The 27,511-nt window shown below is 39.4% G+C and overlaps 1 protein-coding gene and 1 pseudogene across 1 annotated transcript in view; one reads left to right on the forward strand and one right to left on the reverse strand.

Annotated features, from left to right (window-relative positions):
- LOC143673921 (voltage-dependent N-type calcium channel subunit alpha-1B-like) overlaps positions 1–2,239 on the forward strand; it is a 268,765-nt gene extending 266,526 nt beyond the window's left edge. The window contains exon 11 of the mRNA XM_077149029.1: positions 1,784–2,239. The gene's annotated coding sequence lies outside the window, so the exon portion shown is untranslated. The remainder of the gene's footprint in view (positions 1–1,783) is intronic.
- On the reverse strand, positions 705–27,511 carry LOC143657406 (F-box/LRR-repeat protein 14-like; annotated as a pseudogene).

Genomic DNA, 27,511 nt, shown 5'->3' on the forward strand with positions numbered 1-27,511 from the left:
GGAAGGAGCTTTTTTTTTAATTAGGGAAGTTATAGGTTTACAGAAAAATCATATAGAAAGTACATACAACCTTCCTATAACCCCCCTTCTGCTTGGGTCCACTGTGTTGCACCCTGTGCCCTATCTTTCAGGTTTTCTCCCAGTCACGTGTAGGGTGCCCAAAGGTCCCCCATCCCCACATCCACCTCAGCGTTTGGTGTGGTACATGTGCTCCCATTTCCGTGCTCCCCGAAGTCTCACAGACAACCCTAGTAGCCGCTCTCTCTGTAGGTTAAGCGTTGACCATCTTTTTAAGGCAGTCTTATTGAGATGAACTCACATCCATACAGTTCATTTAAGACACGCAAGGAGTTGTTTGTCCGCGACCCTGTTGACTCCGGGAGGCCCTGTGAGGCCGTGGGATGCCCCAGAGGCCCCAGAAGCCCAGTGAGGCCCCACAAGCCCTGTGAGACCGTAGGAGGCCCCGGGAGGCCGCACCTGCTCCCTGGCCGTCCGCCCTTGCCTACCCTGCAGCCTCTGCACCTGCATATCGCTGTTAATGCCACGCTCTGGAATGTCGGCGGTGGCTCCTGGCTCCTTTTGTCAGATGAGTGACCTTGTACATTGCACTTTATGCCATTTGTGTGGGCCTGGGATTTGTTATGTGTTGTTAGCTAAAGACAGGCACATGGATTCCAAAGGAAAATTCTACCCCATCTCCATTTTTACAAGGTAGGGGTAAACTTCCTGTAATAGACGGGCCGTCGCAACTCCTGAGAGTGCACTGGCGTGGTTGTTTTTACCTGTGGCAAGGAGACGACCAAGTAGGTTGCAAAAATAAAGTGTGTGAATCTGTATCCACCTTGTTTTAATTTTAGACTGCCATTCTGACACTGTCAGCTGCCAGGTTCTCGGTTCTCCCAGGAAATTGCTTCAGCCGTGGTAAACACCATATTTCATTTAAAGTTGGTTTCAGCGTTCTTTCAGTCTGCAGCCTAGAGAAGAACTGAATGCACCTGAAACCAGAGTGGGAGGAATGTGGACTCTGAAGCAGATGTGCGGAGATAAAGAGGGGTCGATGGGGGAATACAAGAAAGTTAGATTTTCAGAGTAGGTAAATTAAGGTGGTTAGCATTTTCGGTAAAATTTTTTACTGTCCCTAGTAGTAGGTGTAAAAAAATCTGCTGTGGCTTGGGAAGTGGCATGATCTGTGTTTATTTAAAAAGCCAAAGAAAAAATGTGGGCAGTGTCATAGCATCATGATATTTCTGACCAGAAATTGGGTGAGAGGAGGTAAGAAGTCCAAAGCAGGGGCAGGGGGGAAGGAAAGAAAGAAGAAAGAAAGGAGGAAAATACCAGAGGGAAGATACCAGAAAATATGTGTAAAAGAAGGTGATCATACATCATCCATGGTGAACATTCAGACTGTTAACCACAACAGATGGAACAGAAAATTTTTCACAATGAAACATTTTATATTTACACATGTGGTGCTATCATAGGAATAAACATTGACCACTACACAAAAATTAGAACACAGCAAGTTAAAAGAAAAAACTGAAACCCATTCATAAAAGTTAATATTCAGGTACATTTTCTTCCATTTATTTTCCTTTTCATGATACTTATTTATATGTATACTTATGTGTTCACATAGTTTTTATCACACTGTACTTATAATAACAAATTGACTTTTATTAAATATTTAGAATACGTCTTTATGTATGTTATATTAGAACTTCATAAAACCCAGAATTTCGTGTATTTTTTGTTACCTGATTCTATATTGTTAACTTCTGTCTAGGAGTGTACACCAGCTGTTGAATGGATGTGTTTGGAGCATTACCAGGAAAACATAGTGGAATTTCTCCAGTCAGTTTTGGCAGCCTCACCTACTTCATCTACACAGCAGTTGTATTTTATTCAGCCACAACAATATTTCTGCCATTTGTTTCATTTATTTTACTTGTTTTTTATTATATTAAAAGAAACACAGTCGAATTAAAAACCTGTCATACATTTAAAGAATATTAGAATTTTATCTCATAAAATTACTCAATGTTATTAATTCTTACAAACATTATTCATGGGTGGGCCATGGGGCAGAGCAGGCAGAGTTCTCGCCTGCCATGCTGGAGACCTGGGTTTGATTCCCGGTGCCTGCGCATGGGAAAAAGAAAATGAAAAACAAAAAACACCTCTATTTCATTGAATTTTGTCAAATTTGGTTTTGTTTTTTGAAGCTCAAATAAAGATTTTGTGAAACACTGGCTCTATTGTTACTTTATTCTGTTCTTCATATCTCTGGATTATAGACCTCTATTTTTTCTAGTAGTAGTACTTTGCACTGGCATGTTTATATGCTAATATTTATGCATCCTTTTCCTAGTCACCTATTTCTTATAGCATCATATAGTCACATAATAATTTTAACAGAGTCAATTACAGTGCTTTTTGTTCTGGGTGTTTAGTCCACTTATACTGAAAATAATGATACATGTGATATTTCAACTTACATCGTATATTTTTGAAATTCTGATTCTTTTCTCCTGGCTTCTTTGTTGGTATTTAAATATGTAATATTAAATTTTATTATCTTATTGGATTTTTAACTATACCTCATTCCATTATATTTCTAGTGATTTCTCTAAATTATAAAATTTTCATCTTTAAAATAAGTTATTGCATTGAATATTTTTAAGATTGCTTCCAGGCAACCAAGATAGCAGTGTAAGATCCTACTGAGTTATGTCTCCTCACATAAATTTGAATACAAGCCAAAACAGGGAAAGCCACCTTCCTCAAAGCTCCAGAAAATGGTAAACTGATTGCAGAAACTGGGTGATTGTGGAATCGAGAAAATACAACTTCAATCTGGAAACAAAACTTCTCCTCTTCCCCAGTCATTCTCTGTGATCTCCTTTTGGGTCACTGGCTCTTTTTCTGAGGGAACAGAGTAGCCCTTATGTACTTTCTGGGGTGCATGGATATCAGTTCCAATCTATGCAATAGAGCTTGAAAACCTGACCCAGGATACTCATCTCTGTCTTACTCCGTCAGAATGTTCCCTGTAGGAGGAAACAGTTTGCAGGAAATAATGCATTGTAAGAAATATTCAATTCAAATCAGTTTGGAAGATGAGAAATCTGGCTTTATGCCATACGATAGAGCACCCTATAAGGAGGAGGGGAAGTCTATTCACAGAGGCTTTTCAATTACCAAAAAGGGTAATGTCTCAATCCAGGACTCAAGCCAGTATAAGATACAGGCTTCAAAGAAATAAAGAGGTCCTAACACTATCAAGGTGATATTCTTGATAGAAGAGCTAAATTATGAAGATCCAGCCAAAAAAGATCCAATTTTCCAGGAAAATGAAAACTGTTTTTTGTATTGGTTTATTTGTGTTTGTTAGCTCAACACTCAAGGGTATATCCCTCATGTGAGCAGCTGGATACAAATATAAGCACCAGATAGCCAGGGATTAAATGCCATCATTAAAACATAAAAATTAAAATGTACAGTGTGCAATAAAGTTTACAAAACAAAAGATACAACAAGTTAAAACGCATCCACAGGAACAAGATAAAGAGTCAGAAATCATCAACGAATAATAGATGTTTAATATACAAAAGAAATTATTAGTGAACTCTAATATAAGACATTTGAAATGGTTCAGGCTGATAGGGGAAAAAAGAAAAGAAAGGCTACAAAAAAGTTAAATGAATCGAAGAGTCACATGGGACACATTTAAGAATATCAGTGTAAGCATAATGGGTGTCCTAGAAGAAGAAAGAGAAAAGGGGGTAGGAAAAGTCTTCAAAGAAATAATTTCAGAAAATTCCACGGATTTAAGGAAAGACATGAATACTCATTCATAAAGCACAATGAACACAAAGAAAGATAAACTTGAATAGAAATATGCACAGGAAAAACATTTCCAAACTGTAGACTGCAAAGGCAAGGACAGAGCTCTGAAAGCTGCAAGAGAAAAACAAATCATTGTTTAAACTGCAGTCCCTGTGCAATTAAGTGCTGATATTACATTAGAAACCATAGAGGTTGGAAGGCAGTGTGAAGAAATATGTAAGTGTTGAAATAAAACAAGTTCAACTGAAAATTTTAAGTCTAGCAAGTCTGTACTAAAAATGAGGGAAAGAAGAATACATTATCAGATTAACTAAAGCTGAGAGAAATCACCAACCCCAGATATCCCATTGAAGCAATGCTTTGTGCTATTTGAAAGGATGTATGTCCCCCAGGAAAGCCATGTTTTAATCTAAATTCCATTTCATAAAGGCAGACTAATCCTTATTCAATACTGTGTGTTTGAAACTGCAATCACATCATCTCCCTGGAGATGTGATTTAATCAAGAGTGGCTGTTAAGGTGGATTAGGTGATGACATGTCTCCACCCATTGGGTGGGTCTCAATAAGTTTCTGGAGTCCTATGAAAGAGTAAACATTTTGGAGAATGAAGGAGATTCAGAGAGAGCAGAGAATGCTGCAGCACCACGAAGCAGAGAGTCCATGAACCTTTGGAGATGAAGAAGGAAAACACCTTCCAGGTAGCTTCATGAAGCCAGAAGTCAGGAGAGAAAGCTAGCAGATGACACAATGTGCCCTTCCACCTGAGAGAGAAGCCCTGACTGTGTTTGCCATGTGCCTTCTCACTTAAGAGAGAAACCCTGAATTCCGTTAGCCTTCTTGAACCAAGGTATCTCTCCCTGGATGGATGCCTTTGTTTGGACATGTTTGTAGACTTGTTTTAATCGGGACATTTTCTCAGCCTTAGAACTGTAAACTAGCAACTTATTAAATTCCCTTTTTTAAAAGCCATCCTGTTTCTGGTGTATTTTATTCCAGCAGCTAGCAAACTAGAACAGCTATAAAAAGTTCTTCAGACTAAAAGGAAAAGGCACCAGACAATGGATCAATGCAGCACAAAGGAATTTAGATTTATGGAAAAAGTAATGATGTGTGTAATCACAAGCCCCAGTATTATTTTACAAACCTATGGTTTAGGATATATAGTATGTAAATATATTATTTGAAACAAGTACAACAAAATAATAGGGGATAGTGTGGCATGAGAACAAGGTTTGTGTATTTTATTGTTAAGTAAGTATCAAATCATAGCAGATTATTATAGATTTGGCATGTTGTATTTCAGCCCTATTGTAATAAAAAACAAAATATACAAAAAAAGCAAACAGAAGGAAATGAAAGGGACTCAAAATTGCATGCTACAAAAATCAAATAAATATGAAAGTAGGCATTAATGGAAAAATTGACTGTCAATATGTTATAAGACTTACAACATGAAAATAGAAAAATGATGGAAGAAAGTCCTGCATTATCAGTAGCTACCTTAAATGTTGATGGACTAAACTCTCCAGTCAAAATTCAGAGATTGGTACAATACTTAAGAAAACTGAGCCAAGTATATGTTGTTTTCAAGAGACTCGCATTAATTTCAAAGACACAAGTAAGTTAAAGGTGAAAGTGGAAAAATGTAACATGCAAATAATAACCAAAAGAGCACTGAGGTAGATAAAGCAATTTCAGACAATTTAGACTTCAAGTTCAGTACTGTTAAATTGGACAAATACTATATATTAATGAAGGGGCCAATTCCACTAGAAGACATAAATATTATAAATCTGTATGCAGTGTGCCCCACAATAATGAAGCAAATATGGACAGTTTTTAAGTGAGAAATATATGGTTCTATGATAACAGTCATAGAGTTCATTGTGCTCCACTCAAAAACAGAATATTTACAGAGAAGATTAATAAGGATGTATTAATATGATACTATAAACAACAAGTGTTAACAGATATATTTAGACCACTTTTTCCATCAAAATCAGAATACACCTTTTTCTCTAGAGTCCCTGGGCCATAATCCAAAATAACAGATATATTAGACTACAAAACAAGTCTTAATACACATATCAAAATTTCATGCATGCAGTGAATCTTCTCTAATAACAACGGGATGATGTTAGACATTAAAAACAGAGGATAACTGAATGATTCATTATTATGTTTTGATGGTTAGATTCATACATCGACTTGGCCAGATGAAGGTGCCCAGTTGTCTGATCAAACAAGCACTGGCATGACTTATTCTGTGAGGACATTTTGTGGATTTAAGTCATCAACAGGTTAATTGCATCTATGGCTGATTATGTCTGCAGTCAACTAAGTGTAATGTTTTCTGCAATGAGTGACATTTCATCTGATCAGCTGAAGGCTTTAAGGGAGAATACAGAAGAGAATTTTTCTCTCCACTTCATGCACCCAGCCTTTCATGGGGAATTCATCAAAAGCCATCATAGGAGTTGCCATCCTGTGGCCTGCTCTACAGAATTTGGACTCTTGTATTCCCACAGTTACTTGAGGCTGTTTTGTAAAATTTCAAATTTATAGATGTCTCCTGCTTGTTGTTTCCATAGAGAACACTGACTACTACAGCTTTGGTTTCAGGAGTGATTTTTGAGAAATAGAATCTTAAAAATGAGTATATGCAATTACTTTTCTACTCCAATTAAACACAAGGGCACTAATGACTCTACTTCCAATAATCAAAATGGCACTGACAGTCTATGGCATGAGTTAGAAATAGAGATACACAAAATGTGATTCTACTAATTGCATGCTTATATAAGACAAGGCTCTGCATAACAGCATTTTTGAGAACTTAACAGATTATTTTAAGTTAAATATAAAATTATATTAGCTGTTTTTCCTAGATATGCTGGATACATTTATAAAAGAAAGGGATGAGCTGAAGGCTTCAGATTTACAGCTCAAGTTTCATAAGAAAGATATAAAAGTCTCTATGTGTACCCTGAAAGAAAATCTTATTTCCTGTTTCCACAGACTTCAGATGTTTGAAGAGCAGGTGCAGAGTCTCATTGTGCAAGTAGCACATTTACATTGCAAAGTAAATTCTCAAACATGCAAAGTGTCTTTTGTTAAAGTGAAAGGAATGAGATCCTGAAGTTTGTGATGGGGTCAGTGTGTTGAAAATGACAGCAGTGGAGAAAATGAAACCCTACATTCTGCTGAGTCTTTGCTAGATAAATCTCTGATGGTCTTTTCAGAGGATACAGCTACCTCACCTCCAGCCTGAACTGAAGAAACAGCTTCGGACCAACAGTCAGTCCTGAGGAGTCTGCCATCCAATTTCCATGTGAAGAGATCACCCTTTATTGTCTGCTAACCCTGTCACTACCTTCCCTTAAGAAACAGCCCTCACTGCTCTGTCGGGAGAAATTAATCCGGTTTCACCTGAATAAACTGCAAAGGAATACCCTGGGGCAATTGGCTTGAAAGATACTTCTAATTCTTTTATGTCCCACTCCCTCTACTATTTTTTCCAGGCCTATAAGTAGACTAATCTTCCAACAGGCCCTGAAAGGTGAGATACAAATTGTGACCCATGAAGACATATGCTATACTCCAAAAGAATTGCATGTATTTTGCAAGTTATATAGACAGAAATCAGGGGAATGTGTGTGGAAATGGATATTAAGGGTATGGGATAATGGTAGAAGGAGTGTAAACTGGGTCTGGCTAAATTTTTTATATGGGCCCACTAAGAAGAGTCTGTGGATTCAGTGTTGTAGCTCAAGAGGTTCAAAAGGAATTAAAGAGTTTGCACAAATTTCCCTGTTATCATGTAGCAGGGAACAAAGAGATTGGAATGTTGGAGTGTATTTATTATGAAATCATTGCTCAAACAACCTAGGAATTTCCAGACAACACACCTTTTATCAGGACAGTGAGGAATAAATGCATGAGACTAGCTCCATAATTCCTGAATAACTCTGTAGTTGTCCTTCTCTTTAGGTCAGATAGTACTGTGAAAAATTCTATCACTGAGCTGGGGTCTTTAAACACAATGGGAATGATTAGATCCTGAGTTGACAGAAGCCAAATGGCTGCACTTAGTCACAAAAGACAAGATGGGCATGGATACCATAATGGACAGCAGACTCAAAGCAGCAGCTAAAATACTCTGATTTGCAGAGACCCATGGTGTTGGATAATAGATCATGGGGTACCTAGACTTAAAATAGATGGGCCATCTACTGAATTATTGTTTGAGCTGTACAAGTAGAAGAGTTCTGGGTCAAGCAAACAAAAGTCTCATCTGAGCTACATAAACAGAGTCATGGCCACTTATTCAATTCCCAGAATTGAGACAGTTAACAGACACAGAGCCCATTGAATGAAGGGAAGGCCACATTCTTTGGGGGACCCTATTATATTGCCCCAAATTTATATTGTTACTCTTCCTCTTAGCCTTCCCCAAGGAGGCCTATGCTCTTAATTGTGCTTTGGGGAAAAAGAAATGATCAGATATTTAGGGGATTAATAGACACTGGCTCAAATGTGACATTTATTTCAAGAGACCCAAAACATCACTCTGGTCCACTAGTCAGAGAGGAGACTTATGTAGGTCAGGTGATTGATAGAGTTTCAGCTAAATTCCATCTCAGAGTGAGTTCAGTCAATTCCTAAACCAATTCTCTAGATATGCCCCAGTTCTGGAATATGTAGTTGGTATATACATTCTCATCAACTGGCAGAACCCCTATATTGGTTCCCTGACTCATGGAATGAGGGGTCATATGGTAGAGAAGGCCAAGTCATAGCCACTGGAGCTATGCCTACCTAGAAATAGTAAATCAGAAGTTCCAGATTCCTCGAGGGATTGCAGAGACTAGTGCCACTGTTAAGGACTTGAGGGATTCATGGGTAGTGGTTCCCACAACATCCCCATTTAACTTTCTTATTTGGCCTGTGCAGAAAAGAATTGGGCCTTGCAGAATGACGCTGGGTTATCAACAATTTAACCAGGTGATAATTCCAGTTGCAGCTGCTGTTTCAGATGTAGCATTTTTGCTTGAGATAATCAACAAATCCCCTGGTGTCTGGTATGCAGTTATTGACCTGGAAAATGCTTTCTTCTAAATAGCTATTAGTAAGGACCACTTGAATCAGTTGCATTTAACTCACAAGGCAAGCAGTATACCTTCACTGTCCTACCACAGCAGTGTATCAATTCTCCAGCTCTATGTCATAACCATCTCTGCAGGGAACGTGATCATTTCTCCTTCCCACAAAATATCGTGCTGGTCCATTATATTGATTTCACGTTTCAATATTATTGAAACCAAATCTTGTGAGATTTTGTTACAATGGAATTTCAGGAAAATTCCATGAGTATTGATTAGGGGAGGGGTGTTTACATGCATTGACCTTTAACATCTGTTCTGGCCATGTAGGTGGTGGTATACAGTGACTTGCTCTCAAAATGGAGGGATTGGGTGGGGCTTCAGACCATCTTAATAATATTGAATTTACTCTATGAATTATATCTTGCTAACCTCTATCTTTTACAAAAAGTTGTGGAGAGGGTATAGTAGCATCTTCAAAAAAGCAGATAGGTAATTAGGCCACAGTAAGTACAGGGGCCAGGAAACATTGTCAGTTTCCTGGGGGTTATATGGTATGGCAAAACTCATGTTTCACCATCTACTGTGATAAATAACATCCAAAGTTTGCCCCAATCCAGGAACAGTTAAAGAGGAGCAGACTTCTGTGCAGTTATTGGGCTGAGAACCTTCATCCTTCATTTGATACAATGCCTTTGCCTCTATATAAGTTAGTAAAAAGGAAAATTATTTGATTGGAAGCACAAAGAAGCCAAGGATTTTATCAAAGCAAAAATGTAGTAACTCAAATATAAGCCCTGAAAATTCTGGCCCATGGTAGCCATTTGGGCAAGGAATCTCATTCATGTAAGATGAATTGTTTGAGACTTATGACAAAGATATGGGAAGACAAGGAATGCCATATAATTTTAATAGTAACTCTTCAAAGAAGCTATGCAATGCTGCACCATTCCAGAAAAACAATTACTAACTTTATACCAAGCTTTATTACAAACAGAGGCCATCATGGGGAACATGACAGTAAAAATTGATAAAACCAAAGGAAAAAAAAAACACACACATCAAGTAAGAGGTGAGTAGAGGAGCTATTTGCAAGGCTTATTTCTGGGTATTTCAAAGTGGCATATTAGTATGGTGGCATGCATATCTACATCAGAGAGGACATTTAACACTAGTCTCATCTGACTGGAGTTACAAGCCCTTCTTGGGCCAATATTATACATCATGGAATCAAGAGAGGCCCCAGATGTTAGATAATGGTGGAGACAAAATAGGATACAATGGACAATGGACTGAACTAAAAGATCTCTGGTTGATTCTTAAAAATGAGACACACCTGGCCACAATTTGCACTAATTCATAAGCAAGAAGTCTTACCAGAGCCCCTCAGAAACCTTAATGGAGGGTGAACCAAGGAGAGTAACTAGCTTTTGATAGGATAAGACAGCAGTAACAGCCCTTGCGCAAGCCATAAAAGTACAAAAACTGACAGAAGATGTGTGGATTCATGAGTTAAATGCCGTAGAATAACACTATGAATTCCTCTCCTTATTACACCAGGTGTCAGAATAATACCTTGAGGTCTGAGAAAGACAATGCTCAAAGAGTCCTCTTGCTGATAAGGGAGAAGGCATCTTCCACCCTAGAGCTAATACTGACAATCCTGGAAGAGAAAGATGGGAGAGATATGGTAGAAACATGGTGGCTATAGGCAGGACAGTGTCTAATCCCAAAAAAGCACAGCTGTGGCAGGTGTGTACTGGATTATGGTTAACGTGGTTACCAGAGAGGTGGTATAGCCCCAAGCCCCATGGTGGGTTTTTAAAATATTATGAAATTATTATAACTATTGTCTCATGCAGATGTGGGGATGAGCAAGCCAAAATTTCATAAGGCAGGCATTATCTGGGAACTCTGATAAATTCTAGAGGATAAGTGGTCTGGATGAAGTAGAGAAAGACATTCTGTTCATTGATTGATGAAGTCACCATTTCTCCTTTAAAAGCCTTCAATTCGTTGGATGAGACTTCTTTCATTGGTGAAGGAAATCTTCTCAGTTTATTGTGTATGTAATCATCCTTAGATGCAATCAACTTACTGATGATATAAATCCACACAATGTACTCACAGTAACAATCAGACCAGCAGTTCTTGGACAAAAAACTAGACACATAGCCTGGACAAGTTGACCCATGAATTTAAACATCACAAATAGTTTGTGATACTATCACTATTGTATTAGAGATCCCCAGAAACCAGAATAGCAGTATGACCACTCTGTTAATATTTTGTTGTATATTTATCCTATATCAACCCATGTTTTTCCCCTGCTAGAGATTTGTACCAACAATTGGTATCCTTAAACCCAAATCTTTAAACCTTAGAATAATTTCATGATGAACTTTCTCATTGTGAGCCTATTTATGAAAAATAATAATTTTTTGAAGAGTAACTAAAATCTGACTTGCATTACTAAAAATATCCAAAAATTCTTTTGAGAAATCACTGAAATAGAGAGATAAAAATGTGAAACTTATTCAAAAGCTTGAACTTATGCAGGGCTTTTGTAATTCTAAGAAAGAAAATACCCCTGCAAGGTGAAAGCAGTAAATATAAAAACTGTGTTTTCTTCTAGGTCACTAAAAATGTAAGTGACTAAAGATTGATATAATTTATAAACCGTTCAGAAATTTTGTTTTGTATTATTTCCTGCAGTTTTTAAAAAAAATCTGATAATAAGTCAACCTTGAGAAATAGGCAGTATATTTCATAAAATAGACAAGACTTTTATAAAGCTTTGAATAAATTACTTGCTTTTTGCCATATGTATCAAGAACCTTGTAGAAAGCAAGTATCTAAAGTGCAGAATAAACTCAACTGCAATATAAAGTTTAATATTTTTCTTAGCATGTCAAATTTAAATACTTAGGAAACTGAAAAACATAATATATAATAACTGATAAATCTGAGTACCAGTTATAAACAATTGTTAAATATTTTTTCTCTCACTTTCTACAGATTTGGAATATTCTTTTTTTAATATTGGGTTTATTAGATGTCAAATAAGCAAGTGTAATACATTTGCATATTATAAATTGGATCCTACCTTTCAATTTACCTTTAAAATTCAGGAGATAATACTAATGTTTTAGGTATTATGTATCCAGTAAGATATTCTATACATTAAAATGTTTAAGAATCCTATAAACTACTTAAAAGTGTAGATTTACTAACCGAAGATACTGGGTTCCCATTGTTTGTTATATTATCTCTAATTCTTCTGCATATTTTTATGTTCTTCATAAAAAGTTTATCAATGCTTAATGGCTTATAAACTGAGAGAATTTTTATGCATCTTTTTATTATTAATATAATTTATTGATACAATTAGGAAATTCCTTGTTTTCATAGGGTGTATTCAATGCATTCCAAGCAAACAACCAGAACTTGTCACTCCTTCCTAAAGCAGTGCGAACTCCCTAGGCTGAATCAACAATATGACATTGTTCCACATTTTATCTTGTTTGTGGTAGACATAAAATTCTACAGGACTGCCTAATTCTAATGACAGAATTTTCATAATTCCCTTAATGAATAATCACATTTATTATTTTCTAAAGTGAAAATATATAATTAATGTTTATGTTTCATTTGAAAAGATTTCAATAAATCAAAATGTAGTAAATTTAGAATTCAGGACACATAATATACATTTAGAGATATACAGAAAATAAATGTATTATCTAATAAAATATTAATAGATACAGCCATCTATCTGACACTGATTCATTTGTTCAACAAATGATTGGGAGTTTTTTACATAGATGTAAAAAGCACAAGTCTGCTCCACACAACATACATAGATAACTAAGAAGTAGAAACACCTTTTGAAATTTTGAATAATATGCTTGCCTCTAAAACATATTAATTTAAATATTTAATAAGATTCTCCTGCTTCTTAGTTTGTTTATTTTAAATTTATGTATCATCTGAGCTAAAAATAGGTTGTATTGTGGAATGCTCCTCAGGACAGAAACAAAAATTATCTGTTGAGTCTACCCTCCTGATCCTAAGCCAGCTGAGGCAGCCAGTGTACACTTTAGATAAATGAACCTCAATCACTCACTCTATCTGCTGATAGTAAACTGTCTTGGAAGAACGGCTTAATCAGATGTGAATGACATATGGAGAGAGGGAAAAATGTGCTACTTTCTTAAATCAGCATTGCTGTGTTCCCAAAGTCTTCCCAAGGACAAAATTTCATAGATTCACTTGATGTTCAAAGAGGAGTTTGATGTTAATAGAAAGGTGGATAGTTGAGAGCTGGACAGATTGTGATTTAGATAAATCTTTTGTACACAGCACATAGCAGGGTTTTACTTTTCTCTGATTGATTGCTATAGGTAAATATAAGCCATTGATTATTGATATAAAAGATAAGTATATTCTTAGATCTGGCACTATTTTATGATATGCATTTGTGATTTTAGGAAATCCGTTTTCTTTTATTATATATTCCTGCTTTATTCTCCATGTCTTTCCCCTTGTATGATCATTTTTACTGAAATGAGAATGAAAACATGACTGATGCACTAATCAAAATAACCACTAGGAGAACGTGTTAGTCTATTGACTTTTTGAATATTTCTGCATTGATAAATGAAAAAGTTTCTGAGGTGCCAGAGGATAAATACTCCCAGACTTTTAGTTACTATCACCAAGATCAGGTGTAGTCAAAATACCGCTATAGGTGATACTGTTCATTTTCTCCTTAAAGGATTGCCTGTGGCCAATCAGCATTGTGTTCACTTGGGTCCTCTCCTGGGTTCTGAGAAGATTATTTTTACATGAATTTCAAAACTTTTATCTTTTCCTTCTTAATTATTTTACATTTTCTCTCAGAAACAGTAGAAGACAGAGAAGCCCAAAAGAAGTTAACATCTCTTATCTGTGGAACATTTTGATTAAGGAGAGGAGTTTATCAACTTATGTGACCATCTTTCTTTTGGATTTTCCCCTTACACATTTGGTGTAAGTTTCATTTCTAGTCATTTTCCATCCTGCACTGGGAAAGTGTTCCAGAGAATAATTTCTTTATGTAAGATATGTGAATTGTGGCATAACTTTCAGCCCATGAAGAGTTGTCTGATTTTTTTGCATAGCACCAAACCAGATGCTGTGTGTCCAACACAGAGGTGGACCCAAAGAGCACTGAAATGATGCTTAGTACCACTTAATCTGTGAACACTCTTTTGAGTAATCACACTGTGGTCAAAGGTAGAACAGGCCTGTCACAAGAAGTGGTGAGACCCACATCCCCAGTGGTATTCAAGCCAGGGTTGTGTAGGCACTTTGCCAAAGTGGGATATTGGAGTTCTCAATGAGGAGACATGGAGGATCTAACAGTTAGAAAAATCTAATTGATTTTTCTCCAAGTGCAAGTTCCTTACCTGCAAAATTGAATAAAGAAGATCTGCCTGCAATAATTATTGTGAGGACAAAAATGAGATAAAGCTTTTGACCCATGAATTGAGGAAAAAATGAGAGGGTAGCCAAGCCCTCTTCACCTCTCTTTTTTTTTTCTTCCTTCCTCCTTACTGCATTACTATGCTTACAGTATTATCAGTAGTGGTGATGGTTGTGGTGGTGATACATGGAATTGGCCTGGATGAGCAAATTCCCAAATCTCGTGACCTGTCAAAATTATCTGAAGAAAAATTCAGAAGTCACTGATCTGTTGGACTTGTCCAGGCCCTGCTACCTCAGATTCCAAGTAAGGGTATTGCATATGTGCATTTACATCCAGCTGTCCAGGTAGTTCTGCTGCTTCCTGACTGGGTCAGAGCCTTTGGCCATGTCCACCTGGATGTGATGGCTGTGTGACCTCAGGTGGGACACTTACCCCCTCTAGGCTTTGGTTTTCTTCATTGTCACACAGGGAAGATTAATTTGCACTGAATGATCACTAAAGGTTCATTAAGCCCAAAATGCTGTCAGATTTTAAAACAAGTAAATCTCAGTGGGCTGCAGTGTCATTTGTGAGGAGAAGGATGAGGGGTACAGACAGGGGCTGGTGTGCGAAAGACAGTTTTTTTTTTTGAAAGACAGTTTTAAAGGGTCATCTACTCCACCAGGAAGGTAAAGAATGAGGAAAGCTTAAGTACTTGTCTTGCTATGGAGTGAAAGTTGTGTGATGGATGGGCCTCAGTGGGTTCTAGGTGGTGGGGTGCCTCCAAGGTATATTTTGCCCTGAGAGGGGAGCAGAGAGGAACTGCAGCAGCAGGGGCACCCAGGAAGGCTGAGGAGGGCACATGCCTTTGAGCTGCCAGCCTTATCCTCACCCTGCCCCCAGCCCACATTTAAAGTGCATTCTTGGAATGAGACCCAGCCTAGCACCTGTACAGGGCACCCTCAGCTCTGACTGGCCCCTCAGTTGCTCCAGTTCAAACAGTCAATTCTCTCCCACAGGCTTCAAGCATTGAGTGAACTATAGATAACCAGGTCCCAGAGGCAGCCCGAGGTCCTCCTCCAGAAATGTTCCCTCCATGGTCCTGTTTTCAACTCATGTGCAACCCCAGAGTACAAAAAGGGCACAGTTCTTGGATGCCACCCCCCTTACCAAATGTTGGCATCTTTCACCCTATAGTGGTAACATGATATTGTTGTTGCCACTTGCCTCATCTGTGCTGACATTCAGTTACTTTTAGCCTTTTCTGGGGGACTGCTAGATGCCTCTGCCATGGAGGGCACATGGGTCAGATAAGGCTATTCATTCTGCTTGGAAATATCCTGGAGGCAGAAAAACCCTGGTTTGATGTGACTGGCAGGGATGCATCCAACAGGACAGGATATATGGGGAGAGATGCCTAAGTCAGCAAGGCAAAGGGATTCCTCTCCTGCAGAGTGTGTGTGGTCCATGTTGGGCAGTGAACAGGGTGAGAGTGGAGAGGGTGGGTGAGAGCTGGCCTGCAGGAACACCTGGTACCATGCTGCAAAATGAAAATGTGACTACTAGAAAGTGGGATCCAAGGATGATTCTTCAGCTGTAGGGTGACCACATGTCTGGATGGTGAGTTGTAGATATTTAGAAGGTGAAACTTGCCTTCTTCTACAATGCACATGACAGGGTGAGGCCCCTGACTTGTAACCCAACTTCCACCATTCTTCTCTCTAGGCCCTTGCAGCATGGGTCTGCTTTTCTCAAAGACACACATGTCTTCTTGTGTTCCCAAAGTGGCCCTAAGACCATTTCGGTAAGTCCCATCCTCTGACCCTGCTTTCTGAGGTCCTGGCCATGCCTTGCCTGGGCTCTACAGTCTTCTCTTATGGAACTGTCTTCATTGCTCAAAAAACATGGTACCTTTGAACTTGCCTGGCCTGGGCTTATGTGGTGCCCCATGCCTTTCTCTAGCTTCATCTCCCCAGGCCCATCTGCCTCTACAGTATGCAGGAGACTGCCTGACTCCCTCTCGCTCCTCTGCCTGGGGACACAGCTCACTCCTTGCTTGGGGCTAAACATTTATAGGAACTCGTCATTTTCTAATGGAATTACCTATCTACATGCTTCTCTCCTCCTCAGCTTCACCCTGCATCCAGACTGATTGTTCCCTGGAAGTAGGGGTGACTCAGTCTAAAGCTTCTGTTCACTAACCAGGTCTGCTTCTCTCCCTGGACATAGAAAGGGTCCCAAGATCTAAGAGGTGGGAGTGAATAATTGAAACCATTTATTAAATTAGGTCTAGTAAATGGTTGTTAAGCTGGTCCTCCATGGAGGCACTCAGAGAGCTTTGTCCAGGCTAGCCCCCTGGGCCCATCCCAGACCACAGAGTCAGAAGAGTGAGACTTAGAACAATGCCTCTCCCCTGGGCAATAGGGACTGATGCCTGGCTCTGGTCCAGGACAAGTTTGGGGAGCACTGCTCTGGAATAACTTTGAGAATTTATGGACCCAATAAGCAAAATAATGTACTTGTTTTAAATTCTCAAATATTTTACATATATAACTGAATAGATCATGCAACAGAGAGCTCAACATCAATCATCAAAATTTGGCATGTTAACACTTTGCAACTTTTATTTCACATCTTTCCTTTTTGATTTTGTTCATCTTTGTTTAAATAAGAAAGCATTGCAAGTTAAGCTGAAGTTCCTCACCTTCCAGGCACTGCTCCTTCCAAAACCAAGAAATGCAGTTGTGTGCATTCCCTGTAACTCACTCATGTTCTTTCTTTCCAGGGCCTTTCAGAACCAACTGGTATCCTAGGGATCCCTGTACCCAGCAGACCCCGGTAAGACTACCTTTTGGTTTTCTCATGCAAGTGGACTCCTGGGATGGTTTCCTGCCCTTTGGGAGCCTGGAGTATCTATTTGTATGTGAGGAATCCCCACCTGGCCCCACCCCAAGCCTTCTGGGCTCTCAGGCCCTGGAGCATGTACATTAGAGACACCACTCGACAAACGTAGCCCATTGATTTTTTGTGGCAATGGGTTGATGGCAGACTTGCTATCACGGGCTGCCCATAAGGGTCTCTCTCAGTAGTTTGTGGTTTAGCTTTGAGGAAGAAAGAGGACCAGGCTTCTTGTCAGTATTTCCCTGTCCCACTTTCAGGGTACAGCTGGGAAAGCTTCCTCTGAAGGCAGATAGTGGTTGAAGGGGGCAGTTAGAGACCAAGAAGCAGGCAGAGGGAGGATGAGCATAGATAGCTGTCAAGGTTGCAGACAAGCCAAACAGGGCTTATTGACTTCAGAGGGTGACTAGTCCAGATTTTCACAGTGGCTGCCACTTAGGATGGCTTTTTGCCTCCAAGGGATATCCCTCAGTGCTCTCTTTAGAGTCTGAGAGTGGCCTGGGGTTCAGGCAAGTCTTTGAAGCTGCAAAGATGTCAGATTAATAGCTTCCCATATGGTTTCATTTTTAGGGTTTACCTGGAGAGATCAGCTTCCCAGGAAAGCCTGAGTCTCCTGGACCTTTCCTCCTTATATGCTGTCTTACTTCATCTGGGCTGCTAAGACAAATGCCTCACACTGGCATGACTTAACAGCAGGAATTTATCATCTTATGGTCCTGGAGCTAGGAGTCCAGAGTCAAGGCATTTGCAAGGTCACATCTTCTCCCCCAAATTCATAGCATCCTAGAACTGCCTTGTTGCAGTCCTGGGGATTCCTTGGTGGCCCCTTGGCCTGCCATTACATAGCTATCTCTCCTTGAGCCTGATTTTCCCATTTCTGCTGGGTTCTGGCTTCTTATGGTGGCCTTCTATGACTCCTGGATTCTCCTGATAAATCTTCCTGCTGTGTGGATTAAGGCCCATCCTGGTTAAGTCATGCCACACCTAAATAGGAGCTTAGAAGTTCCTGTACACAGCAGAGTCCACAACTCAACTGACAGTCATCTTCAAAGGGTCCTCCTCAAATGGGTGCAGAGTAGGGCACAGAGGGCCTCTGAGGATGGGTTCTTGAGTGGCTCTAATATACAGTGTCCTCAGGTCCCTTTGTCTGTAGCAGGAATGGCCTGGCCTTCCCACCAGCCACCACGGCCACTCTCCAGAGCTTACAGCTCTCCACCCTCTCTTGTCCCTCACAGCAGGGACCCTGAGCTCTGTCTGAAATCTCCCATATGGTGTGTCCTGGGCATGGATGGGCTCACACTCTACCTAGGCCACTGCCTTTGTTTTCACCACCCAAAGACAAATTTAGAGCTCCTTCACTTTCAAAAGGTACATATCCTTGTCCTTATTGGACCGCTATGAAGAGAGGGGAGAAAGGGTCTGTAATGAAGTTTGAGAAATGGCACATGAGGGGGCAAAACTCTTTCTGTAATTTTCCCAGTGGTTACTCCTCACTCCAGATAGAGATGACCCAGAGAGTTTCTGATTTCTTATATTAGTTTCTGAGGTGCAGCTCAACTTATTTTAATGCTTTTCAATGAGTTCAGTTAGAGACATCCCTCAACTTTGCGGAATGTCTATGTTGCTGTCAGGGCAGACAAGGTATGTCTTGTGGGCATTGAGATGCCAGGGAATCTTGTAAGTGTAGAGCCTATGCTGCACTTCAAGAGATTGTGTCCAACAAGCTCCCCATTTTAGAACCACCAGGCTCAGAAGGTCCTGGTGGGGTCAAAGAGGGAACCATGGACAAATGGAGTGATGGACATGGGATGCAGGGGTGGGCTGAGGTGGAGTCGAGTTGGCAGCATGCAGGAAACATCTCTCTTGCATGTCCTGCAGAAGGGTCACATAGGAGATATCTGTAGCTGATGGGTCCCCTGGCATGCTCACTCTGCTGAGCTCTGGGTGCCCTGCCAATGGGTAACTGATATAAATTCAGTGTTATGAAGGACAAGCACTATCAGGTGAGCAAATGTGTATATGCAACACTGGCCACCTTCTGCCACATGAGCAAACATTTTACTTGAGTAGCAGTGCCATCAAGGGAGGGTCCAACAAATTGACAGTCTCATTTGATCCAAAGGGTTCATCAAAGAGTGTGTATATCACAGTGTATGTTCAAAAGAGGGAAGTTGTCTGAAGGCAGGAAAAAAGGATGGGTAAAGGCGTATATTTATGGTTTATCAGGCTGAGGTTATGCCTACCTAGGGTTGGAAGTGCTGACCCTGGCTTTGGTATGTGCTCCTCATCAGGACTATGATTCTATTGACCCAAGTGTCCTTGACCCTGATCTAGCCTCCCCTCACCCTCCGGACTCCTGGGACCCTCTCTGCAGAGGTGGACTCTCCTTTCCAGGGGCCAGCACCCCAGACTGGAGATACTGGATGATGTCAGTATTAAATTAGGTGGCAGGGACTTATTAAGGGAGAAGAATCACCAGGTTCATGAAAAATTGCTTAACTTTCACATAGCATTGTCATGGGAATCACCAACCTATTTCAAAGGTTTTCAAACAATGTTAAGAATCAAGGAAAATAAAAAGCCACCTAAGATATTTTATATTCATGTAGAAGCAACATGTCTATGCATTCTACAACCACTCATTTCAAAATAAATGAGAAGGTCAGAAATATAGGAAAATGACTCTGGGCATACATTTGAAAGACTGTGATAACACCTGAGCCTTGTTTGCCTAGGTCCTCATCCAACAGCAGGGCCTGGTGAGGTCAGCTGTGTGGGTGTGGGCTCTATCTGTGGCCTTGTGCTCTCCACATCATCTCTGTGTCACTCTGGTTCATGAGATGGTCACAGTCATGTTACACTGACTTGCAGAACAGATGTAATAACCCTTTTACATGATTAATTTTGTGTTATTTGTATTTCAGGATCAACTTCTATAAGACAAGTTAAGTTTTTCTGAAGATTCCTGTATCAATTAGATATTTAGAAAATGATCTGAAATGATTTCCTACATATATTCAGAAAACCAGTCTATTTTGTAGTTTTAGCCAAAAAGTGCCCCTTTTTTGTCACTGAACTCATCTGTCATTCATCATTTGTTTTCATAAAATGAATTAAAATTGCTAAGTCATGGACAGGTTTTCTATGGTTCAAGTAAGATATATTTTATATATCTTTCAAGTAAGACATATTTTAGGCCAGAGCTCTTCCTCAGTATTTGATTTTTCCAATATTTGATTTTTTAATGCATAGACATGCTACATTTTTATCTGCTGGTTTAAATTTTGTCATGCTTCACCTCTTGCTTTTTAGTATGGCAAACTATGTTTTACTTGTAAAAAAACCTTGGTAATTTGGAGTATCTAGTAAAAGCTAGAAAATAATTCTGTAATCGAGTTTTGTACTACATATGGATCATTCCTCATCTATCATGTGCTCCCAATGCAGCCTCATTTTCCAGAGACCTTTATACAGAATTAAGGTTTTCATCATTCAGCTGCCAAAGCCATTCCAACAATAACATCTGGGATAGTCTTTCCAGGGAAGTAATTTCCTTATATCTGTTATATGTGGATATATTTGACACTTCATGTGCCCATAAAGGTGCAGATAAAAAGGAAAGTATCAGGCATCCAGTGGAGGAGCCTGGAAGTGGAACCAGGGACCCTGTGGGTCTGCATTACTAGCTGTGTGACCTTGAGCAAGACATTCAGCCTTCCTGGGCCATTGTCTCTGCTGGTGGGATAAGGGGAGGAAGTACCCTGTATTGAAAAACAATATATGGAATGTCTTATTTTTGTCACTCAAAATAAAATATATGATCAAATAAAGCCAAACATGCAGATAGACTGAGTTTATTTTGGAAGAACAAAAGGAAGAGGGACAGCTGTGAGAAGAGAGACAAAAATGACAAAATGGTGTTACAGAAAGGAGAGAGAAGGGACTATGTGGACAATCCCAAGGGACTTCTGGAAAGCTGGAGGCAGAAATAGAACCTTCAGAAGAGAACTGAGAAGCCCACCCCCTCCCAAAACACAGGCCTGGAGCCACTAGGAGCAGGGAATTGAGCAGAAGGCACTGTTTGCCAGTCATTAGGGAACTTCAGGAAGACATGGGCAGGTGGAAAGCATGACTATTCTTGAGTAGGCACATCTGAAAAAGGAGGGCAATCCTGTGTCTCTACTTTCCAGCTGCAAAATCAGCTCCAGGCTTGAAGCAGCTTAATGTAACACTTCCCTAAATGTGTCTTTTTTTATTTTTGTTTTCCCTTTTGATGCAGGGTTTCCCTGGAAAGAATGAGCTGAATGGACTACAGGTCTGCCAGGACTCAAGGTGGGTATTCTTGGGGTCAGCATGAGTTTGGGAACACAAAGCACAGATGCAAAAGAGACTCTTGATTGTGGGTGAACTTTTCAAAACAAGTTGGTTGCCAGTGCTCTGGATCAGGACTTACTCAAAATGTTTTCATTTGCAAGATCAGATTTGGGAGAATACTTTATTTCCACTTAGATAACTGGGAAAGAATTTGGAAATTGCAGGCTTTAAAGTTTACTTCTTGGAACAATGTATTTATTTTATCTACAAGGAGGGAAAGTTTCCAGATACTCTTACTGAATTAATAAGACTTCATTTTTAAAAATATTCTGGTGTGGTTCATTATAATAGGATCATTAATGTCAGACATTAATATTTAAATTGGGAAGGAAATTTAGCCTCCTGGTCTACAAGAATTGCAACCTCAAATGAACAATTACAAATCGATACAACACATATTTTAACAAATGAAGTTTTTTCATTCACAGCAAACTCACATAGGCACAAGTATGCATGTCCACAGTCCTTGAAAGATAATTATTTTAAAGGCAAATTTGGAATATTATGGAAAACAATGTCATTTTCAATAAACAGACTTAGGAGCTCAACTTTTGATGACAAAATATAGACTAAGCATGGATTTAACTCAAATGCATGAGCAATTTTATGTATATATGTATGTATATGTATATATGTGTATATATGTATATATTATATGTATATACAAGAAACTATGCTTTCTCCATTTTCCAGGTATTTGATTATTTTTCATTTAAACCTAAGCAATGTTTTTAGATGCATTATTTTGCATATAAATAACACTTTACTTTATATACTTTAATGTATATTTAGGTTTTCTTTCTAGAATTATTTTTACCATTTTCTTCAAGTATTTTTGAAAGGGTAAGATAAAGTTCAACCTCTGTTTTAGAAGTAAAATGGTAATGTCTCACTTATCATTGTTCAATAATTTATTCAAATATTAAAATGTGCATTCTTTTCATGTACATTTTGAATTCATATGAAAATTAAACTTTTCCTATGCCATGTCCATATAAATTAGTATATTATGACTTACTTTTGCTCAAAAATCAAAGTTGTTTAAAATTCATATTTGTCGGGCGGACCGCGGTGGCTCAGCGGGCAAGAGTGCTTGCCTGCCATGCCGGAGGACCTCGGTTCGATTCCCGGCCCCAGCCCATGTAAAAAACAAACAAACAAACAAAATATAATAAAACAAGAAAATGTTTAAAGATGTTTCCCTTTCTTCCATCCTTCCTTCCTTCTCTCTGTCTTTCCTTTCAAAAAAAAAAAAAAAAATTCATATTTGTCACAATTCCTTTTTGCTTGCAATTAGTGATATCTTTAATAGTCATTTCTTTTTTATTAATATATATTTTGACTAATCTCTCATCTTTTGTGTACATTGTGGTTTTCTGCTATTAGTGCATTATTTGTTTTTATTTAAAAATCTGAAGCAAAATGGCAAAATTTTACTTTGGTTGATCTGAGTGGTGACTCAACATATTTTTGTATACACTGTAATTGGTTATAATTCAACAATTATTCAAAAAAGGTAATGAAACCTCCCTTACTAGCTTTTAATTTTTTTTTTACTGTTAGCACAAATACAATCTAGGATAGCCCATTAATCACATACAGATACCCATTTCACTATTGTTAATTACATTCATAATGTTTTGCTACCATAATCATCAACCACTACCAAAATATTTCCCAGCTTTCAAATAAGAACCTTGTACATTATGTCTTAATTTCCCATTCTCTACACCCATCAAAACCATGGTAAACTACAGTACAGATTCTGAATATGAGTTTTCTTATGTTAAATATTTTAAATCACTAAGATTGTACAATATTTATCCTTTTGTTTTTGGCTTATTTCATTCAACATGATGACTTCAAGGTTCATCCTATTTGTCACATGTATCAGGACTTCATTCCTTTTTATGGCAGAACAGTATTTCACTGTGCTATTCTATAATACCACATTTTACTTATCTATCCATCAGTTGGTTCAAAGCTGACCCTAAGAGAATGGCCCCATAGCCCCATGGCCCCAACAGAAGGCCATGTTCTTTTAATCCATACCTGTGGGTGTAGCCCTATTTTGTGTGGGATTTTGACTAGATTATTTCAATTGAGGTGTGATGAGCTCAATTCAAGGTGGGTCTTAATTCTTTACTGGAGTCCTTTATAGGGGTAAAAAAGGGAAAAAAAAACACTTGGAGTGAGCTTACAGAGGGAAAATATCTCCAGAGATGCAGAATAGAACAACAGATGCTCAGAGAGAAGCCCACTGGATTCAGAAGTAGAAAGCTGTAGAGCCCAGGAGTGAAGGACCAGCAGATGTCAGCCACATACCTTCCCATGTGACAGAGGTGTCCCAGATGCTGGCCTTTCTTCAGAGTCCAGGTATCATATTCTTAATGCCTTAATTGGGGCATTTTCATGGCCTACAACTATAAATTTGCAAATAAATCCTCATTGTAAAGTCTAGTTTTGATATATTGCATTCTGCCAACTTTTTAAACCAAAACACCACCCAAAGCTATCTTTTGGTTTCTACTTGCATGGTATGTTTTATTTTGTTTTAACATACTTTCAACCTCAACCTACTTGATTCTTTGAATTTAAACTGTGTCTCTTTGAGAAAACATAAAATTGGGTAATGCATTTCTATCCAATCTGCCAATGCTTGCCTTTTGGCTAGAGAGTTTAATTCAGTTATATTAAAAATCACTACTGATATTTCAGGGTTTCTTCTGACATTTTGTTATTTAAACTCTGTAAATCTTTTTAGTAGTTTGAAGCTGTTACACACACCAGAAAAGGCCATGTTCTTTTAACCCATTCCCATGGGTGAAGACCTATTATAAGTAGAAACTTTTGATTGGTTATTTCACATTGCAATGTGATCCAACTCATTCAAGACATATCTTAATCCTCTTATCGGTGTCTTCTACAAGAGAATAAAACAAATACAGAAGTTAAGAGAGAAAATTCAGAGAAACACCCAGAGAAGTTTAGAGGAAAAGCCACAGATGGAGAAATCAGAAACTGAAGCAATGAAATCCAGGAGAGAAGGATCAGCAAACCTCAACATGTTGATTGGCTATCTGACAGAGGAGCCCAATCTCAAGGTGACTTGTCTACATAGATGCCTTAATTGGGATATTTTCATGGACTTAAAACTGGAAATGTGTACCTAATGTAAAAGAAAACCCAGTTTTCATATATTGATTTTATCAGCTTCAGAACAAAATAATCTTATGCCATTTTTCCTTTCACTACTATTAATGGCTAATTTTATATTGATCAGATTTCCTGTGATGTTACATATTTAGTGCCTTCTATTTTTTCTTTAGACAGGTTTCTTATCTATTTTCTTTGTACTTACCATGAGGTTAAAATCTAACATCCTAAATATACAACAATCATATATTGTTTGATACCAACTTAACTTCAATAGCATGCAATAATATTTTTGTATGCCTCTTTATCCCCCAACTTTTTTACTTATCCCATAAACTACCATTTTCTGTACTCCTTTCTACTTATATCTTTGTACAGTTTATGTTCAAAATTATGGATTTATAATTAATTTTATGCATTTATGTTTAAGTACCTGTAGGGTGGAAGTAGAGTACCAAACAATGCAATAATAACACTGTCATTTAAAATTACTACACGGTTAGCTTTACTGCAGATCCTTATTTCTTTATGCTGCTTTGAAACATTTTCTAGTATTCTTTATGTCTGAAGAACTCCCTTTAATGTTCCTTGTAAAGAAGGTCCCGTGGTGTTTAACTCCCTCAGCTTTTGCTTATCTTAATCTCCCCCCATTTTTGAAAGAGAGTATTGTAGGATATAAAATTATTGCCTGGTAGTTGTTGTTTTTTTTTAAATAAAACAACACAAGTTCCAACACCACCAGAATAAAGAAAGTCATCTATTCCTCCATTTAGAAATAATTTTTTAAAACCCACAAACTCCATTTTTTTTAAAAGAACAGAGATAAGACATGGATTTCAATATTCTCCCTGTGCATTGAGCCCAGGGATTCTTACAGGCCAGTTCTGCTCCTCTGCTTCCAACAAGAAGCCTCACTGACCTTTTTGTGAGGAAACTTGGAATGACAGCAAGGAAGGGTGGAGTTTCAATATATAATAATCATCTACAAGACAATCTGCATTTCAAACATCCAAACAAAAAAACAGTTCAACTCCTATTTCTCCCACATATTTGTGCTATAAATTGAGTCAAGATTTAGAAACATGATTAGGTCCTCAAATCCCAATGGACAAGGAGAAAATTATAGCCATAAAGTAGCAGTGGGACAATACTGGATAGATGATGGTTGGAAAGAAGTCAAAGTAAAAAAGACATACAAATCCATGGGGAGATGTCCATCTCCCCATCTTCAGGGGAAATGAGAGTGGAACAGACAACAGTATCAGAGGAGTGATGGGGTCAGGTTGGTTTTCATCTCCAGATGGGATGAGAATGGGCCCTTGTTGGGGTGGGTGCTGGAGGTGGCAGGACAAATGAGCCTGAAACTTGCTGTCATTGCCCAATTCCATCAACGGCAATGACTTATGTATACTTATGCACTGGGAGTGAGGAGGGGACATTGGTGGTGAAGGGGGGATGAATAAGGAAGGACAAGGGAAGGGATGCTGTAGCCCTCAGCTGACCATCTCATGTCTGTCATCTGCCAGCATCTCAGGTTGAGTACCCTGAGGCAGGACAGCTGAGTAATGCATTTCAGGCCACACTTGGTGATTCCCATACAGCCATGCAGGTCGACGGCCGTGAGCGGGCTCAGGTGCTCAGGTGCTCAGGTGCTCAGCGGTCAGCTCTGGGCCTTTGTCCGTGATGTGCACACCATGTCGGATGTTGACCAGCCTCTGTATCTGTTGCATCATACAGTTGACACCACCTTCACTGATGTGGCAGGGATAGATGTAGAGGGACTTGAGGCCATCCAGCCCCTGAGCTATGAAGGCCAGGCTCTGGTTCCCCATCTTGTCACAGAAGGACACATCCAGCCTTGATAGGTGCAGATTGCCCCTGGCCAGATGTGTGGTGCCTGTGTCACTTATGTCACAATGGTGCAGGTTAAGGCTGTGTAGTCTGTCCATATATGACAGGTGCAGGAGGCCTGCATCCAAAATGCTGGCCCACAAACTGAGGTTGAGGAGCCTCAGGCTCTATGGCCCACAAGAGACATGCTTTAAGGAAAGATTGATGAGTTGCTGGCAGTCTTGCAGTGTGAGCTGTTCCAAGCCCAGGGAGCCATCAGCCCCACTGCACATCATGCTGCAGGTGCTCCATGCTCACGTTTGACAGGTGGCCACAACTACGGAGGTGAGGCTTTTGAGGCGCTGCAGGTCCCAGGCAATGGACAAGAGGCCGGTTTTGGTGATGTGGCTGCAGCCACCCAAGCTCCAGCACCTCCAGATCCCTGAGGTACTGGGCAATGCGGGCCAGGCTGCTGTCAGTGATCTATTTGCAGAGGCTCAGGTTGAGGGCACTCCAGGAGCCGCTCTCCTGCACCAGGCCTGGCCCAGCCAGTTGTCAGTAAGGCTGTAGCAGCCACTGAGGTTGAGACTTTTGATGCCCCGGATCACATAGCTGAGGCTGCAACTCGGCGGATGCCCGAGGCCTGCAGGCTGTAGAACAGCGACAGGTTGGCCCGGAGCAGATGCAGCTTGGCCTTCACACCCCACCACACCGACTTTTGGTAGGTGGCCCTCATATACCGCTGCGCTGCATGCTCTCCCGGAAGTCCAGGTGGCCAAAGATCATGACCAGCAGCTTGGGGAAATGGCAAGAGATGTGGGTCTCCACCCTCCTCCACACGCCCTCCGCGGCATG

This window comes from Tamandua tetradactyla, chromosome 2 (genome assembly GCF_023851605.1).
Source record: "Tamandua tetradactyla isolate mTamTet1 chromosome 2, mTamTet1.pri, whole genome shotgun sequence".
Taxonomy (NCBI): Eukaryota; Metazoa; Chordata; class Mammalia; order Pilosa; family Myrmecophagidae; genus Tamandua; species Tamandua tetradactyla.